This window comes from Triticum aestivum, chromosome 1B, assembly GCF_018294505.1.
Source record: "Triticum aestivum cultivar Chinese Spring chromosome 1B, IWGSC CS RefSeq v2.1, whole genome shotgun sequence".
Taxonomy (NCBI): Eukaryota; Viridiplantae; Streptophyta; class Magnoliopsida; order Poales; family Poaceae; genus Triticum; species Triticum aestivum.
In genome coordinates this window covers 301,899,082-301,907,997 of record NC_057795.1, presented here as the reverse complement: position 1 = coordinate 301,907,997, position 8,916 = coordinate 301,899,082, and positions in this window count along the sequence as shown.

The window sequence follows — 8,916 nt, the reverse complement described above, 5'->3', positions numbered from 1 at the left end:
CTGCTCATATACTCTTTGCATGCTTGCTTGCTATGTGTTGTGAATGTTAAACTTGTGCCTAAACTCCACTTAAACTTTAATGACTTAAAAACTACAACTGGTACTTAGTGTCTAATCACCCCCCTCTAGACACCTCTTCTCAAGGTCCTACATGTGGTATCAGAGCATTGGTCTCCATTGCTTTGGTTTAATCACCATTGGAGGAAGATGGATGAGTCTACTTTGGGGAATCTTAGACATAGATTGCCTATTCTTGATGGAGAGTATTTTCATGAGTGGAAAAATGAGATGCTTGTAATTTTCAATCAATATCATTTGAACAAGTACATTGCTAGCCCTTGTGCACCTCATGTTGACCCTATGCATCCTACCCTTGATGAGTCAATTGATATGCTTAGGAATCTTAGAACTGCCGAACTTATCATTAGAGGATTGCCTAGAAACTTGATTGGATGTTTGCCTACTCTTAAGTGTGCCTACACTATATGGAAATTTCTTGAGGAATGCTTTCCAAATTATTCCTTGAAAAATCTTGATGAAATTCTCCATAAGTCTATTGCCTTGAGTAAGATGAATACTAGTGATCCTATGTTTGGTGATCGTCTATTTGAGCTTACAAACCTTATGCGTGCCAAAGGAGATGTTGGAATTATTAGTGATATTATTTCCGAAGCTATAAAAATTCATAAGCAGGATCATTGTCAAACTCACTCTAACGAATCACCCTCTCTAGGATTTGATCCACCACATGATGATGTTGAACATGGATACTATGATGAGGATGATGATAGTGACTTCGATCTTGATGATGCAGTGAGACATTTTGGTCTTATGGCAAATCTTCGGGGATATATGTCAGGAGGAAAGGAATGGGTTCTTGATAGTGGATGTACCGATCACATGACCGAAGATAAAGACATGTTTCGTGAGCTTGCTGAAAATGATAGTCCTCGAAAGTATATCACTTTCGGTGACAACCCAAAGGGTAAGGTGGTTGGCCTTGGTAAGGTGGCCATATCACATGATAGCTCCATACAAAATGTCATGCTCGTTGAATCTCTTGGATACAACTTACTTTCAGTATCTAGACTTGCTGATTTCGGTTTCAATGTCCTATTTACTGAAGTAGATTGTCAAGTGTTTCGTCAAGACAATCATAAAATGGTCTTTACCGGTGTGCATAGAGGTGATCTATACGTTGTTGATTTCACTAAAAAGGCTCAACCTAAAACTTTCTTCATTGCTAAATCCTCAAAAGGTTGGTTATGGAATAGACGACTAGGTCACGTTGGCATGAGAAACCTTGACAAGCTTATTAAAGGAAATCATATCCTTGGAGTTAACGATGCCATATTTGATAAGGATAGACTTTGCAGCGCTTGTCAGGCAGGTAAATACGTTGGAGGAAGGCATCCCTTGAAGAACATCATGACCACGAGGAGGCCACTCGAGCTACTTCACATGGATCTTTTTGGTCCCAATTCCTACAAGAGTCTCAATGGAAATTCTTTTGGTCTAGTTATAGTTGATGATTTTTCCAGATTTACGTGGGTGTTCTTTCTCGATGATAAATCACAGGTTCAAAAGATCTTCAAAAACTTCGCTAGGAAAGCCCAAAATCAATTTTAAGTGAAGATCAAGAAGGTTCGCAGCGACAATGGAACGGAGTTCAAGAACGCAAATGTGGACACCTTTCTTGACGAAGAACGGATTTCACACGAGTTCTCGGCTACGTACACACCTCAACAAAATGGAGTTGTTGAGAGGAAGAACCGGACGCTCATCGAAATGGCGAGAACGATGCTTGATGAGTACAAGACACCGAAGCACTTTTGGGCAGAAGCGGTTGAGACAGCTTGTCATGCAACAAATCGCTTGTATCTTCACAAGCTACTCGGCAAGACGACATACGATCTCCTCACCGGTAACAAACCCCGAGTTGGATACTTTCGAGTATTTGGCTCAAAGTGCTACATTCTTGATAAGCATCGTCGTACTAAATTTGCTCCTAAGTCTCATGAAGGTTTCCGACTAGGTTATGGCTCAAACTCTCACACTTACCGGGTCTACAACAATTTCACCTGAAAGGTTGAAGAGACAATAGATGTGAAGTTTGATGAATCTAATGGCTCGCAAGTAGGGAAATTGCCAATTGACGTAGGAGACAAAGATCCTTCGGAAGCAATCCAAGACTTGTCTATTGGCAAGGTCCGTCCAACGGAGGTGAAGGAGAGTACCTCGTCCGTCCAAGTGGAAGCTTCTACTTCACGACAAGGTGAACCAAGAGTTGATACGGAAGCATCCACAAGTGGGACACACCAAGATGAAGAAAACGAGGAAGTGCATCAAGATGAACATCAACAACCTCCTTCTACACCACGACAAGAGAACGACAACGCCAACAATGAAGAGGGCCAAGAAGAAGAACAAGATGAAGAAGGAGTTCAACCAAGAACCAAGCAAAAGCTTTCACGAGTTCGAGCAAGAATTGCTAAAGACCATCCCGTCGAGAAAATCTACAACGATATTCAAACCGGGAGAATAACTCGCTCTAAAACTCATTTAGCTAACTTTTGTGAAAACTATTCTTTCATCTCTAGCAATGAACCTATGAAGGTCGAAGAAGCATTGGAAGATCCGGATTGGATAAATGCTATGCATGAAGAGCTACACAACTTTTAAAGGAACCAAGTGTGGACATTGGTTGAAAAGCCCGACAACAACCACAACATCATCGGTACCAAATAGGTGTTTTGCAACAAGCAAGATGAAGATGGACAAGTAGTTCGCAACAAAGCACGTCTCGTCGCCCAAGGTTACACACAGGTCGAAGGTATGGACTATGGTGAGACTTATGCTCCCGTTTCTAGACTTGAGTCCATTCGCATCTTACTTGCCTATGCTAATCATCATGATATCACCTAGTTCCAAATGGACATTAAAAGTGCTTTTCTAAATGGTGAAATAGAGGAGGAAGTTTATGTTAAGCAACCTCCCGGCTTTGTCAATCCTAAGAAACCCAATCATGTTTACAAACTTCACAAAGCTCTTTATGGTCTTAAACAAGCTCCTAGAGCGTGGTATAAATGCTTGACCAAGTTCCATATTGAAAAAAGGTGTTGAAATTGGGAAAATTGATTCAACACTTTTTACTAAAAGGGTTAATGGAGAACTATTTGTGTGCCAAATCTATGTTGATGATATTATATTTGGTTCAACTAACCCTCATTTTAGTGAAAAGTTTGGGAAGCTAGTGTCGGAGAAGTTTGAGATGTCTATGATGAGTGAACTCAAATTCTTTCTTGGTTTGCAAATCAAGCAAACTAAGGAAGGTACCTTTGTTTCTCAAACGAAGTACACCAAGGACTTATTCAAGAAATTCAATATGCAAGAATGCAAAGGTATGTCTACACCCATGCCTACTAGTGGACATCTTGATTTGACCAAAGATGGTGAACCGGTTGATCAAAAGGTTTATCGCTCTATGATTGGTTCATTGTTATATCTATGTGCTTCACGTCCCGATATCATGCTAAGTGTGTGCATGTGTGCACTATATCAAGCTGCTCCTAAAGAATGTCATCTTAAGGTCGTGAAAAGGATAGTGAGATACTTAATCCATACACCAAATTTTGGCATTTGGTATCCTAAGAGGGCCTCTTTCGATCTTATTGGCTACTCCGACTCGGACTATGCCGGAGACAAGGTTGATAGAAAGTCCACTTCGGGTACTTGTCAATTTCTTGGTAGATCTCTTGTGTCTTGGTCCTCCAAGAAACAAAACTCGGTATACTTATCCACCGCCGAAGCGGAATACATTGTCGCTGGTTCATGTTGTGCTCAATTACTTTGGATGACCCAAACTCTTAAAGATTATGGGATATATGTGAAACATGTTCCATTGCTTTGTGACAATGAAAGTGCTATCAAAATTGGTCATAATCCCGTGCAACATTCTCGAACTAAGCATATTGAAGTTCGTCATCATTTCATTCGAGATCATGTTGCTAAGGGTGACATTGATCTTAAGCATGTTCGCACCGAAAAGCAATTAGCGGATATATTCACTAAACCTCTTGATGAGAAAGTGTTTTGCATGTTAAGAGGAGAATTGAACATCATTGATGCTTCAAACTTGGAGTAGAAACTCCATTGGATACATGCAAGACATGAGCTAATAACTAATCCTTGATATCTCTCTTATGATGAAAATCTTATGTCCTGGATATATTTGTATCTTGCATGTTATCTAACCCATGTAGGTACTTGGCAGAATCTAATCCCATGAGGTTGTAACCTACTCATATCTTGAGCAATCTCTACATCACCAAGTCTCTACACTAAGGTGGTTGAAGCCAAGGAAGCACGAAACCATTCAAACATATCCTTTGACAAATTCTATGTTGAGCTTCATGATTGTCATTTTTTGATACACAAGTGCTCTTCCTTGCAAGAACTAACCCATGTAGGTAGATGGACTCAAATTCCAAGTGGTGCTCCAAATTCTTGATGAGCTACATCAACCTTGAGCAACCCACACAAGTTCAACTACATAGACAACACCACCAACCAAGGTATGTTATTCCATCTTAGAGAAGCTTTACTCCAAGTCATGAGCTAAAGCAACTCGACAAGATGTGAATACATCAAGATACTTAAACGAAAAATGGCAACCCCATTTTGAGCTTAAACGATGAGTATGACCTATGATCAAGTGATCTCACTTGACTCCTAAGTCAATATACTCTAACATAGGTGACTTTGTCGCCAACCATCTCTAGATGAAGTTATCTTGTGTTCTTTTCTGTGTTTTTGCATTTGTCTCATGCATATTTGTTTCCCCTTTCAAAAAAAACTTCATCTAGATTTCTTTCTGTTTGCTCTGCATTTTCTGCATCCAATTCATTGCATATCATTCAGTAAATTCCTTGAAAATCTTTGTGAGATCTTACTAGTCTAGTGAGCTGCGGTGACAAGTGTTTTCTCTGCGATGAACTCGGTTCCACCAATTTGTTGTTTTTGGTCCAACAGAATCCTTTTGGTACAACCGAAGCATGCCACTCGGTGCCACCGATTTCACAACAGGAAAAATAGTTTGCCACTTATTCTGTGTTTCTTCTGATCCAGCTCCACTCAATGAATCTTGTCCTCTACAAGCATCACATTTTTATCATTGCTTTATGCTGTGACTCAAGGACCAAACCCATTCTACAGATTCTAGGAAACCCTTCTTGGAAATTGATGTCAAAGGGGGAGAGAGAGATCACATCAAAGCTTATCATTTAGAGAGAGATCACATCAGAAAAAGAGTATATCACCTCCTCAGGGGGAGAGAGATCCTCAGCGGGAGAGAGAGATCTCCAGGGGGAGAGAATACTTAAGTAGAAAGTATTTGTCAAGGATCCCAGATGCTTGGTGTTCAAGAGGAGAGATGCCACATGTCTTCTTGAGGGGAGAGACATGTTCATATGATCTTTTGTGCTTATTTGCATTAGTTTGCATTAGCTCTGTTCATTTATATCGTTCAGCTCTGATTTTCTATTCCCAATCTTCTCCTAGTATCCTATGCTAGATTCAGGGGGAGAAAGACATCTAAGGGAAAGAAATCATTTAAATTCATTGCATATCTTTACTCTTGGGGACATGTCTAATCCAATGTGGTACTTAGTACTAACTCTCTACATGTCATCCCAGTCTTGGTATTCTTGTGGTTTCTTTTGTTTGCTCTGGCTAGTAGGTGCATCTGTGTTATCTAACCTTGTTTACGCAGGTTCATTCCATCCTAAGCCAACTCAAGACTACAAGGTAAGTATATGCATCACAATCATGTGTATGAGGAACTTTTGCTTATGTACATACTGTTTGCAAGAAGGACTCATGAGCATTAAGGTATTTCCTTTAATATCCTTTGCTCTGATGCATATGGCCAAGATACATGTAACACATTGCCTACTCTATCATGGTTATGCTCTCACATGCTTCTATATTCCATATTCACATGATTGCATATATGTAAGGGGAGCCTATGCTTGTTACATGTCTTTCCAAAGCTTTACTTGCTATTCTTTATATCTTTATCTAAAGCTTTGATGTATGTTGTCATCAATTACCAAAAAGGGGGAGATTGAAAGCACAAGTGCTCCCTAGGTGGTTTTGGTAATTAATGTCAACATATCTCTTGTTGGACTAACACTTTTATCTAGTATGTTTCAGATAAGTTCAACATTGGAGTGGCATGGACTAAAGGATGTGGGAACTCCTTCAAGATGCTAAGGACAAAGGATTGGCTCAAGCTTCAAGCTCAAGACTCTTCATTTTACATTTTAGTGATCCAAGATCACATTGAGTCTATAGGAAAAGCCAATACTATCAAGGAGGGATGAGGTGTTGCTTAATGAGTTTCTTGCTCCACAGTGCTTAGTGATATGCTCCAAAACCCTCGGCTACTTTCCTACTTCCACACATATGTCCTAAACCTAAAGTCAAACTCGGCCCCACTGATTCTTTCTATCCGGCGCCACCGAGTTTGGATGTCATAGCCACTGCCACAAACCCTAGGCAAATCGGTCTCAATGATAGGGATCTCGGTCTCACCGAGATGGGATTGTAATCTCTGTGTGTATGTCCATTACCAAAATCGGCCTCACCGAGTTTGAGCAATCGGTACTACCGAGATTACAATGCAAACTTCCTGGCCGACTCATTACCAAAATCGGTCCCACCAAGGTTGTGTAATCGGTCCAACCGAGTTTGCCTGACCAACTCTTTGGTTAGCTAATTACCAAAATCGGTCCAACCGAGTTTGTGTAATCGGTCTCACCGAGTTACGTTATGCCCTAACCCTAACCATATCGGTTCTACCGAGTTGCATTTCGGTCCCACCGAAAATCCTAGCGGTCACTAGGTTTACTAAATCGGTCCGACCGAGTCTGTTGAATCGGTCCCACCGAGTTTGGTAAATTGTGTGTAATGGTTAGATTTTGTGTGGAGGCTATATATACCGCTCCACCTTCTCTTCATTCGGAAAGAGAGCCATCAGAACAAACCTACACTTCCAACTTACCATTTCTGAGAGAGAACCACCTACTCATGTGTTGAGGCCAAGATATTCCATTCCTACCATGTGAATCTTGATCTCTAGCCTTCCCCAAGTTGCTTTCCACTCAAATCTTCTTTCCACCAGATCCAAATCCTATGAGAGAGAGTTGAGTGTTGGGGAGACTATCATTTGAAGCACAAGAGCAAGGAGTTCATCATCAACGCACCATTTGTTACTTCTTGGAGAGTGGTGTCTCCTAGATTGGCTAGCTGTCACTTGGGAGCCTCCGACAAGATTGTGGAGTTGAACCAAGGAGTTTGTAAGGGCAAGGAGATCGCCTACTTCGTGAAGATCTACCGCTAGTGAGGCAAGTCCTTCGTGGGCTACGGCCATGGTGGGATAGACAAGGTTGCTTCTTCATGGACCCTTCGTGGGTGGAGCCCTCCATGGACTCGCGCAACCGTTACCCTTCGTGGGTTGAAGTATCCATCAACGTAGCACCACCAATCGGAACCACGCCAAAAACATCCGTGTCTCCAATTGCGTTTGAATCCTCCAAAACCCCTCCCTTTACATTCTTGCAAGTTGCATGCTTTACTTTCTTCAGCTCATATACTCTTTGCATGCTTGCTTGCTATGTGTTGTGAATGCTAAACTTGTGCCTAAACTCCACTTAAACTTTAAGGACTTAAAAACTGCAACTTTGGTACTTAGTGTCTAATCGCCCCCCGTCTAGACACCTCTTCTCAAGGTCCTACACGTTGGTCCACTCGAATGGGAATGCGAGGCCATGGGTTCTGTAGTGTGGGTACAGTGTACTAACCTTTGCAGAGTGTATATTAAATCTATCGATAGCTGCGCCCGCAGATAAGGGCCTAGGTCGAAAGTAGGTCACACCATGAGTCAACAGTAATAAGAATAATGTGCTTAATAACAGTGCGATAAGTGGGTTGTGATCGCCGTAAGGATCACAGGCCAGGTATTGGTCGGGTTGTGATCGCTGTAAGGATCACGGGCCAAGTGTTGGTCGGGTGGTGATCGGCATAAGGATCACAATGGTATCGAGGATACCGAGTTGTTGTATATTGGTGATGTTGTGCGAGAGTCGTGGGTAAAGATCAAGCTCCTTGTGGTTATTTAACGATCGCTACGGTATTGTTTATGCCAAGCTCGATTTGATCCTGAGATGATCGTGTGATGTCCGAGGTTGGTAAGTAATGCATGTGTTGGTGACGAGGTAACCGAGCAGAATAAGTAGTGCATGATAGTGTCATCATGCTGCATGCTAGTATCGTCGGATTAATATGTTCATGTTGTGATAGCTGTATCGTGTTTATGTTGGTCATGCCATGTTATATTGTTCTGATGATATCATGATAATTCCTGTTTAACCTGTAATTGCCATGTTGTTGTTTGTCTTGAATGCTTCTGGTTATTGTGAGCTTGCAAATACATTCAATGTACTGACCTGGCATGTCATGCCAGTTTGCAGGTCATGCCGGATTTGATTGCTTGCTTGTCGTGGTTTCCGTTCGTGCAAGCTAGGATAAGCGTACCAGCCAGAGTCCCTGTGGAGTGGAGTTCACCACCGTCGTCATTGTTCCGCTGCTAGAGTTATTCCGCTGCTTCGAGCTGTTCTGCTGCTTGCATAGAGCAACTAAGGATGGCATAGTGCCGACGTGCCGATGTTATTCATTGTAATATCGAAGACCTTGTATTCATATTCGTGTAATAATAGAAAGCTGGTTTGTTCTATGCTAAGCAGTGCCATATTCCAGAAGACTTCTCCTCGATCTCTGGGCTGGAATACGAGGCGTTCCGGTTTTCGTTGAGCCAGGGTGCCACAGCGCTTGGTATCAGAGCAGGTCTGGCTGTAG